The sequence below is a fragment of the Anastrepha ludens genome, chromosome X (genome assembly GCF_028408465.1).
Source record: "Anastrepha ludens isolate Willacy chromosome X, idAnaLude1.1, whole genome shotgun sequence".
NCBI lineage: Eukaryota > Metazoa > Arthropoda > Insecta > Diptera > Tephritidae > Anastrepha > Anastrepha ludens.
In genome coordinates, this window is record NC_071503.1 from 51,599,844 (window position 1) to 51,612,048 (window position 12,205).

Sequence of the window (12,205 nt, forward strand, 5' to 3'; positions counted from 1 at the left end):
TTCTCTACGTACCGCCGCCGAAGAAGAAATCGGATTCCGGCGAGCCCGAAAAAACAATTGGTACGACGAAGAATGTCATGCTGCCGCAGAAAGAAAGGGTGCCGCATATAGAGCCACGCTGCGATCGGGCGCAACGCGAGCAATGTGGGATCGCTACAGAGAGCTGAAAAAGGAAGAGAGACGTATTATCCGAAAGAAGAAACGAGAGGCCGAAATACGTGAGTGCGAGGAGCTTGATATACTGGCCAACAGGAACAACGCCCGAAAATTCTACCAGAAAGTTCGGCGGCTTACAGAAGGTTTCAAGACCTGGGCGTTTTCCTGTAAGAACAAAGACGGCGAACTGGTGACTGACGTACAGAGCAATCTTAAATTATGGAGGGAACACTTCTCGAACCTATTAAACAGTGACAGCTGCGCATGTCACCGAGAAAGTGAAGATCCCGATACCCCAATCGTTGACGACGGAATTGTCGTTCCGCTACCCGATCATGACGAGGTGAGAATAGCGATCACGCGGCTAAAGAACAACAAAGCCGCGGGCGCCGACGGACTGCCGGCTGAGCTATTCAAACATGGCGGCGAGGAGCTCCTATGCAAAATATGGTCGGATGAAAGCATGCCTGCCGATTGGAATTTAAGTGTGTTCTGCTCAATCCATAAGAAGGGCGATCCTGCAATTTGTGCCAATTACCGCAGGATTAGTCTTCTAAATATCGCCTATAAGGTTCTAGTGAGCGTATTGTGTGAAAGGCTGAAGCCCACCGTCAACCAACTGATTGGACCTTATCAGTGTGGTTTCAGACCTAGAAAGTCTACCATCGACCAAATATTCACAATACGCCAAATCTTGGAAAAGGCTCATGAAAGGAGAATCGACACACACCATCTTTTCGTCGACTTCAAAGCTGCATTCGACAGTACGGAAAGGAGTTACCTGTATGCCGCGATGTCTGAATTTGGTATCCCCGCAAAAATTAATACGGCTATGTAAGATGACGTTGCTCAAGACCAGCAGCGCCGTCAGAATTGGGAAGGACCTCTCCGAGCCGTTTCATACCAAACGAGGTTTCAGACAGGGTGACTCGCTGTCGTATGACTTCTGTAACCTGATGTTGGAGAGCATCGTTCGAGCCGCAGAACTTAATCGCTCAGGCACAATTTTTTATAAGAGCGTGCAATTGCTGGCGTATGCCGATGATATTGACATCATCGGCCTTAACAACCGCGCTGCTAGTTCTGCCTTCTCCAAACTGGATAAAGAGGCAAATCGAATGGGTCTGGTGGTGAACGAGGACAAAACGAAGTACCTCCTGTCTTCAAACAAACAGTCGGCGCACTCGCGTATCGGCACCCACGTCACTGTTGACAGTTATAATTTCGAGGTTGTAAAAGACTTCGTCTATTTAGGAACCAGCATTAACACCGATAACAATGTCAGCTTTGAAATCCAACATAGAATCTCTCTTGCCAACAAGTGCTACTTCGGACTATGTAGGCAACTGAGCAGTAAAGTCCTCTCTCGACGAACAAAACTAACACTCTACAAGACTCTCATCATGCCCGTCCTAACGTATGGCGCAGAAGCTTGGTCGAGAGAAAGATTCTGCGTAAGATTTTTAGACCTTTGCACGTTGGCAACGGCGAATATCGCAGACGATGGAACGATGAGCTGTATGAGCCTTACGACGACATAGACATAGCGCAGCGAATAAAGATCCAGCGGTTACGTTGGCTGGGTAATGTCGTCCGAATGGATACAAACGCTCCGGCTTTGAAAGTATTCGATGCGGTACCAGCTGGTGGTAGCAGAGGAAGAGGGCTCTGCGTTGGAAAGATCAGGTGGAGAAGGACTTGGCTTCACTTGGTGTGTCCAACTGGGGCCGGTTAGCACGAGAAAGAAACGACTGGAGCGCTTTGTTAAACTCGGCCAAAATCGCGTAAGCGTTTATAGCGCCAATTAAGAAGAAGAGATATACTAGCAAGCCCGGCCCGCTTCGCTGGGCACACTACAATAGAATAGATATGGTTTAGAACAGAAACGATATGCTTTTCATATTATTTATTTCTTTATTCTTTATTCAAGCGCTTTGGCATAAACAATATTTTTTGTTTTTCTATTTGTTTTTGAGTAAATATATAATGTTGTTGGCTTCCCAACACGTGAACAGCCAACGTATAGTTGACCATGGGTGAATACTGGTCCTTCTAAATTCATCCCGCATATTTCTAAAGTTTGCCCTTGTGATTTATTGATAGTTATTCCAAATGCTAAACGAATGGGCAGTTGCAAACGCTTGAACTCAAATAGCAATTCAGGTGGAATCATTGGAATTCTTGGTGTTAGAACGTCTTCATTCTTGAATTTGCCAATTAAAATAGTTGCTTGGATAACATTATTCATCAATCGTTAGACTACTTCATTTTGTTCTTGACGTTCTTCTGATGTCGCGTTATTCCGGGCATTTCTTATGCGCCTATTATTATTTGTCGAACGACCAATATGATTACGTGATTGTCTTGGCATTTGTACTGTAATAAACATGATTGTAATTATGGTATTCTGAGATTTTAAAACATGTTTTTTTTTTCAATTTTGTGGATTATATTTTCGATACATATGTGTTTAAAAGCCCAAGTCCACATGGTCAGGATTATTTTATTTTGTTGTGATTTTCTTAAATCATCTCTTTTCTTCTGAAAATTGTTGACAAATTGCATGATAAGGCTATTAATTTTTTCGTCAAAGTTACGCATTTTTCGTGCTCTTCTTTTGCATCCTTTAACAATTTCTTTTGTTTTTTCATTTTTTTTTTACCATTTTTTTCACTTATGGTGTATCGTAGCTTATCGCATATGAACCGAAAAAATAAGTCCCCAAAACATAATTTCATTTGAACATTCGGATTTCCCATTAAATTCTCAAATTTCGTAAGAAATTATTCACTGTTCCAAAAGCCACTCCAAAAAAATTCACAAAAAATGTTTACACTTTGCACTTACGTCTTCTTCTTATGGCGTCCAAATCAGAAAGAAATATTGACACATTGAAACTCACACTGTCAATTTGACAGTTCAGTTCCGCCCCAAGCGTTAAAAAAGTAAACGACATTAGGGCTGGTTCAAAAGAACGCTGTTCCGGATTACAACCAAACTTTACGAAACCCATTTTCAATACTCACTTAACAATGTGTGTAAGTTTGATTTAATTCGGTGCAAAGACACGGCGGGTCCACGTTTTGGCACATATTTCGAGACCCCAGTCATCAATAGGTATGAAAATTACTCCGTATTAAAGCACTTATCAACAGCTTTCATTTGATACCCATATTGTACATACACAAGCAAAGATTACCCGAGTCCACGTTTTGACCTATATCTCGAGACCCCAGTCACGGAGAGGCATGAAAAATACTCTGGTCTAAAGCATTCACCAACAGCTTCCATTTGATATCCATTTTGTACAAACACATCCTAGGGTTACACGGGTCCACGTTTTGGACTATATCTCGAGACCCTAGTCATGGAACGGTATGAAAAATACTCTATACTATAGAAATCATCAACAGCTTCCATTTGCTACCCATATTGTACAAACACATCCTAGGGTTACACGGGTCCACGTTTTGGCCTATATCTCGAGACCCTAGTCACGGAACGGTATAAAAAATGCTCTATACTATAGAAATCATCAACGGCTTCCATTTGTTACCCATATTGTACAAACACATCCTAGGGTTACTCGGGTCCACGTTTTGGCCTATTTCTCGAGACCCTGGTATCCGATTCTTAAAATTTCAAAACGCAAAGCTTCTCAACATGTGTCTCTTTTATGTGGCATAGTGTGGTTAAAATCGGTTGAGCCATTCTCCGTAAAGCTCATCTCAACGCGAAAAACGGCTGAATTTTTATATATTACTAGCAACCCGCCCTGCTTCGCACGGGTATAAAATATATACCCTATGTCACTCACTGAAAAAATGATTAAAATCGATCCAGTAGTTTTGGCTTATTCATTACTGCCCGTGGCCCGCACGCGTTAAATTTGGAGTAAAACAATTCCCCTTTCTTTATAGCATGAAGATTTCCTGCTATCTTTGGGATATCTAAATTCATACCCTACATTTTTGCATATTCACTTTTTGCATTTTTACATATGTATTTATTTTATTTTTACAACAATTACTATATTACAGAATGTCTTTATATACAACGTTCATAGCCTTCTTGTCATTAGACAATACAAACATGTTTTCTCTAGAGGTTTCTCTTGAAAGAGCGACATACAGTTGGCCATGTGAAAAACAGTCAACACTCAAATCTAAGCCTGCAACGTTGAAGGTTTGACCCTGAGATTTATTAATGGTCATTGCAAAAGATGTCTTTACCGGAAATTGTAAGCGTTTAAATTGGAGTGGTAGATCCGATGGTATCAGAGGGATTCAGGGAATCAATACATCTTCTCCGGTACCACATCCTGTGAGTATTGTGCACTCTATTATGAAAGTTTTCAGTGATTTTACCAGCAAACGCGTGCCATTGCAAAGTTTAGGTGGACTTAGGTTTCTTAATAAAATAACAGGACAACCTATTTTCTGCTCCATTTTGTGAGGAGGGAGTCCAGACGGGTTCAAAGAATTTAGAAATTCTGTAGGAAATTGAACAGCTTCTTCCAAATCGAGAACAGTATCGACCGAGTAGTATATTTTCGTCGGCGCATCAATCTTTGAAATAATCAAGTTATTTACTTTATCTACTTGTTCGTTAGTTGGTGACAGAATAGCTCTTTCTTTAAACCAAGATATTGTCTTATAACTTATGTTATCAATGTCAGGATAGACATTGTTGACTAACTCTTGGATGTTGTCTATCAAAACACAAAGGTTTTCTAGGTTAATCCTTCCCTCACTTTGTGTTAATTCTCCATTGCCAACTTTTAGCAGGATCTCTGGAAATAGCCTGTTCTCACGTGAAGATGACGAAACCCTCATATTAGTTTTAAGATCTAATTTATTGACATGCGACCAAAGGTGGGATCTTTTTAGCGAAGCATTTATTTCGTCAGCACGTGTTCCTCGAGTCACAACTGGTAGGATTTGACGGAAATCTCCTGAGAACAGAATTGTACATCCACCCATAGGTGAATTTTTGTTGTGCAAATCGCGTGTTGTCCTATCCAATGCTTCCACAGACGTCTTGTTTGACATGATAGCTTCGTCCCAGACTATTAATGAGCAGTCACGCATCAATTTTCCTGTATTGCTCTGTCTAGAAACACTACAGATGCTATTATCATCATCGGTTGCGATTTTCAGCGGGAGCTTGAATGTAGAGTGTGCGGTTCGGCCTCCTTCCAAAGGAGTAGCGGCAATGCCGGATGACGCAACAGCTAACGCAATTTTTCCGGTAGATCTCAATTACTAACTACTGATGTAATATCTTGAAAAATATTGTTTTTAATTATATGCTGTAAAGAGCCATATACATAGATCTATATGAAAACAACAATGTATTTAAGGTATTTAATTGGATAAGGATTAATGTTGTACCTATTTGTTGAAATCGCTTCGAAAATAAGCTATTAGTTGTCGTAAAAAGTAAATGACAAAAAATGTTATTGTATGGAATCGATAGCAAGCTAAACGCGCTCCGAATCAATAAAAACTATTCAAAAACTGTATTTTAATTACAGTATGCAAAATTCGTATTAGTACACCCCCTAATAAATAAAAAAACCACGTATATTTTCAAATTAATTTTAAAACAAATGCTTGAAACCGTTTTATTTTATAGATAATTAACTAAAATAAGGCCAAATAAAAAAACCGCTCACAAAGTGTATTGAAATGCAAAAAAAAAAAATAAGAAAGAAAAAAATGAACACTTTTCACAGAAGCAAAATTCGTATTAGTACACATGTATTTTTAATGATTTAAAGAGTAAATAAAAAATAGTTCAGAAAATTTATATTTTGTAGGATACCCTCGTTGCCTTAGAACAGCAGACAATCTCTTCGGCATAGATTCCACCAATTTTTTTGTGAGATTTGGAGAAATCTTCTTCCACTCTGATTTGAGGACTTTTTTTAAATGTTCTCGGTTCCTTATTTGATGATGTTCCAGCTGCTTTTTGAAAATCGACCATACATTTTCTATGGGATTAATATCCGGGCTTTGTGGTGGTGTTTTGAGATAATTTGGACAGTTATAAAGCATCCATAACCATGTATCCAACGCCGTGTGCTTAGGGTCGTTATCTTGTTGGAATATACATTTTTTTTTGCAACCCAATTTTTTGGCACCTTTGCGTAGATTCTTTTTTAAAATATCAATATATTGCCTCGCAGTCATAATTCCATCAATAAAATGCAACTTTCCTACTCCGTTTGCCCCGAAACATCCCCATACCATCAGAGAACCACCACCGTGCTTGAAAGAAGGCTGCAGATTTCGTTTTTGAAGGCCAGTATTACACTCTCTCCAAATTTTTATGCGTCCATCGGACATTTTTATATTAAATTTACACTCGTCTGAAAAAATTACCCTTTTCCAAAACCGCATATTTTTGTTTAAATATTGCCTGGCGAATATAACACGCTTTCTTCTATTGACTGAGCTTACATACGGTTTTCTAACCGCAGTTCTGCTTCTAAATCCCAATTTTTTTACATAATTGCGCACTGTTTGAGGTATAACTTTGATAGAAAAGTATTTTTCTAGTTCTGCAGCTAGTGAAACTCCACTGACGGTGGGGTCTTTTCTCATAAGGCGTTTCAAATAAGTCTTGTGCCTCTGCCCAAGCTTTGCCCTGTTCACATTTCGAAGCTTTTTGTCAATCCTTCCACTGTCTCTAAAAATTTTGACTAAGTTTTGTATTGTAGACACACTTTTCTGCAATGTTCTCGCAATTTCGCGTAAAGACTTTCCGTTTTTGTTCATATTTATTATTAATCTCCTAGTTTCGTTTGACTTTGGCGACATTGCAAGCTAACTCCGCGAACTTGAACAAATGGCTACTAAAACGCAACTGCCCAAGGTTAAACATTGAATCGTTTCGAAAATAAAGGTAAATACCAACAAATTGTTTACAAATTCAACGCATACTAAGTGTACTAATACGAATTTTGCCTGCAGTAGAAATAGCTACACTGCTACTAAAGCTATTTTTTTCAATTCTATGCAAATGTTTCGGAGTTTTTGTTATTATTCTATTTTTTATGAATTTTACAATACCGCACTACGATTGAAATCAATTGCTTTAAAGTAAATTTGAAAATATACGTGGTATTTTTATTTGTAAGAGGGTGTACTAATACGAACTTTGCATACTGTATGTGCGATTTACTAATATAGAACGTGAAAATAGCGTTTTATTTCGCTGTAAAATTGTATGTGCATATAATTACATGGAATTCAGTACATACATAGATACGTATGTACATACGTCCGAAATGAAATAATGCGAGCGATTCGTAAATACCTACATACATACGTCACCATACGATGTAATTCAACATTAATGAGGTGTGGTGAGATTATCGCTTAACGCCTGTTGCTTCATTCGGTTGACAGCGAACAAACACACAAACAGCTTTTTTTGGAAAAAGAGCTGCTTTTGTTTAAACAATTTTGGTTAAATAACAAATATATCAATTTTTTTTGATGCAGAACGAAAGTAAATATTTCAAAGTTAAACTCTAAGAAAGTTTCATTTTAATTGGTTGATTCGTTTATGATTTATGGCCGTGAAAACAAAAAAATTATGTTTTTTTGCCACATTTTGACCGATTGCCACGCCCCCTTTATATATTTCTTCACATTATATAGATATAAACCTTCCTCTTCAATCAATCTATCTTTAAAAAAAAACCACATCAAAATCCGTTGCGTAGTTTTAAAGATTTAAGCGTATACGGGGACATAGGGACAGAAAAAGCGACTTTGTTTTATAATATGTAGTGATATATAGATAATCTAATTAATGATTTTATAAGAGATTCTCTAAGCTCGAAAAACTTTACATTTTTGTGGAATTTTTTGTATAAATAATATAAGTTCAAAACACATAGGCCCGAAATATGAAAAATTACTTTTTTATGCATCGTATGTTCTTCCTTGGAGAAGAGTAGTACGAGATCATTTGGTCGCATCTATCTTCACCAGACATATGCGAATTGTAGTCAGCTATACAATTTGATTTCATTTTAATATGACCGTACCTATTTGTAACTCTTATCATTTCCGGGTGATACCTTGTAGTTATAGATATTACTTCGCGCTTATTTTTCCACTTTGAAACATAGATTTCACCCTTTATACGCTGAGTATGCTCGCCTATTCCTAACTTTTTGGAGATATCTGCTTTTGGATTGCCTTTTCGATTAGGTCGAAGTGGTCCAGTTGTGTGGGTTTTCAAATACAGTAAGTCATTGTATGGTTCAACATTATTGTAAAAATTATCCATATGTAGGTTATGCCCTTTATTCAAATACGCTTCATTTAACGTAAAACAAGACTATTTGTTTTCAATCATGTAGTGTTGGGGGCGTCTTCTCTTCCTTGGTTAATATCAATATTTAAAACATAACCGTCACTAGTAGTTAGCTCGTAGAATTTTATTCCATATTTAGATTCTTTTGATTTCATGGATTCATCAAGAGAAATATTTTTCTCAGGATAATATGCTTTTTGAAATTTTCTTTAAATAGGATTAAGTAATGGAAGAATTTTAAGCAATTTTTCGGAACAATCTACTTTTTTATTTTCATAATGGACGTAGTAACAGTTGAAAACGACGTTCTGACATTGTTTTCGCAAATACTGGAGAAAAGTATAAAGGGTTATTGCTAAACAAATTACAAATTGACGGTGCATTATGTTGAGCTTGCAATATCCATGCAGAATCCAATAAACTTCCGTGATTTCTTTATATTCGTTTTTTTGATTTGAACTTTTTCTAATTTTCTTGTAGTGAGTCCCATACTTTCCATTAGACTCTTACCGTATTTGTTGGATGTTGATTTTTGTATTATCTTCTTATCAAAGATTTCATTAAAAATAGCTCGTGGACTAGAACGTGAATTAATTTTTAGCTTTATTCCACATTCACTTTCATTAAATTAAAATTTTCTAATTGGGGTTGTGCTCTCGCGCCACTCAGTTCGCGCCATTATGTTCATCATTGTTTCTCGTTTAACTATCAGAAGTATAAACTATAGGAATTCTTTGTCGTCGGCGAGGAACAAAAGCATCTTCACTTTTTTAAGTTTTATCGCTATCTGAAGAGGAAAGCCCGCAGCCAAGCAAATTATAGCAAATATTTGTGAAGTATCCACAAAATGTTTAGAAAGTGAAAACTAAGTATAGCTAATTTGAAAACAAAAAATTACAATTATAACAGTAAGAATTCCAACAATATAAGAGAGAAACGAAAATAGAATGCATGAAATATTGGCGACTATGCACTTTTTTAATTCAACTAGAGCTCTTATCGCAATTGAATTTATTTTTTGAAATAATATAACGGTATCAATAACCGTACAATATTAGATCATTTATTATTAAAAGAAGGTTTAAGGACTTAAGAGGAAATTAATTTAGCAATGAAATACATTTTCATTTTTGTTTTTTATTAATAAGTATATAGGACGACTATAGATCACATTTGCATAAACAAGCACACCCGTTGCACAGCTATAGACGTCATTTACGCCAACGTGTTAAAGCTGTATCTTCTGGTATCCTAACTGATTTTACCGATTGGTCTAAGAAACACGGACCCAAATTATCTCAAGCAAAAGTGCAACCTTCCACATTTGCTGGAAAAGAAAGTGTACGTTCCCTAACCTCTTCATTGATAATACACAAATCCCACATACTAACTCATTAAGAATATTGGGTATAATTTTTGATAAAAATCTAACTTATAAAGCCCATTGCAAACATCTTAGAATAAGCTTACTTACTAAACTTAATAATATAAAATACCTTACTTCAAAACATTGTCATATCCATATATCAACTTTAATTAACATTGTAAAGGCACTGATGTTATCTAAAATTGACTTTGGTCCTGCAATTTAAGGACATTGGACTAAAACACACCTCGCGCTACTTCAAGCACCTTACCACTCAGCTGCAAGAAGCTGTATTCGCGCCTTTCCTACATCTCCAACTAAACCAGTGTTCGCCGAAGCAGGCCTACCAGACATACACCACAGAACAACACTCAACACAATGAACAATCCTTCAGTGTAAAAACAAACTACTGTTCGATGTATTGAAGGCACCACAACATGCAACAAACAAGCCATCAGCAATCATGAAATGCATGGCATTTATTAACCAACTCGACATAGTATCAACACCACGACTAATAAAAGAGAGCTCTTATCCGCAGTGGCTGACGTTAAAATCCGCAATCGTAGATAGTCTTTACAAACATCAAAAATCAAAAACCAACACTAAACAATACGTTCAGCTGTTTAACGATGCTATTGAGCCGTACAAACCAGGGTGGGGAATCATCTACACTGATGGATCAAACTCCCACACAACGTTTGCAGTGGCAAATGATCAAAGTGTCACAATAACTGTCGGTGCTTTACCGCAGTTCTGCTCTGTACTTACAGCCAAACCGACTGCGCTACATGAAGCAGTACATTTTGCCTCACAAACAGGAGAGAAGTACATAAAATGGAGCGATAGTAAGTCGACAATTGGCGTATTACTGAACACAAACAATAATACGGATTTGATCAATTGTATAAAGGAATCTTTACACCAATATAGAAACACTATCAAAATCATATGGATGCCTGATCATGCTAGTATAAAAGGCAACGAATTTGCAGATGCACGCGCTAAAGAAGCAGGAAGGGAACCAAAAATATATACTATATCCGCTCTTCACTAAAACAGACAAACGCAGCTTAGTGAAAAAGCTGTTAACTCGTCGATTGCTAAGGAGTGGACAAACTACCACCATAACTACAGAGATCAGAATCCCATCGCTATAAAGCCAAATTACCCACCAGTTTGCTCTAGTCAAGACCTTAAAAAATTCGTGCGCCTTAGAATAGGCCACACCTTAAGAACACACTCCCTCCTCCTGAAAAATTCCGACAAACCAAGCTGCGCAAATTGTAATTCAACCAACCTGTCCGTCATCCATACACTGGACGAATGCCCTGTTTTACACCTACACAGGGAAATCACATTTGGTAACATGAAACCGACCAACCTACTGAAGACACCGAACATTGCTAACATTATAGTCCGTAAGCCAGCGACAGATTTTCACGACCAAGTTTCTCTCAGTCGATAACTCGTAAAATGCTTCAGATAGTTGCATTATGAAGCGTTGTATAAGTCAGCTGCGGCTCCGAGGGTGGGTTGAGCAGTGTTAGCCACCCAGCTCAGCTGTGTCAGCTGATGCCCTGAAGGTGTACCGTAGGAGCTAGTCGGAAACATTTATAGCCTAAATAAATGCATCAGCTGACGATCCTCCAACATACTGCCAACTGATTTCTTTAATTACTTACAAGATCATTTAATCGTTGGCAACCACTATTTGCGGGCATTTTTGCGTAGACACCTATATCTCATCATGTAGAGAAAAAATTAATCTTCAATTTGATATGTATAACATGATAATACATTATGAACGTATATATTTAACGAAATTATACCTGTTTACACCTGGCTGATATTAGGTTCCGGCCAAGTGAGGGATGGCACCTTGAACTCTTCCGGTAACTCAGGTATATTTCTTTCTAATGAAATATATTTTTTAACAATTACAAGTTACATTTTAATTAAAATTAATTGCGGCCAAATTTGGATGGCCACCTTTGCGGATCTGCATTGGTTTAGTTATAAATATCGATACAAATTATATTTTACTAATCAAATATATGAACGTATAAATCACGCAATCGGATCTCGTACTGTAACAAATTCTTAAAACTGTGTAATATCTTAGACATATTAATACATTCAGCAACATACAAAAAGAAACTATGTAGATGTAAGATAGTTTGTAATAACACTTTACATATGTATCTTTAAATTTGTAGTAACATGAGCCTAAGGCCCTAGTAGCCAGCGCTTATCTTAATTGGATTAAATATTTATAATTAGTTTTGATGTTAATAATAATAATCGACACTTTTGTGCGTATGTCATAAAACATTAACACTTACCTT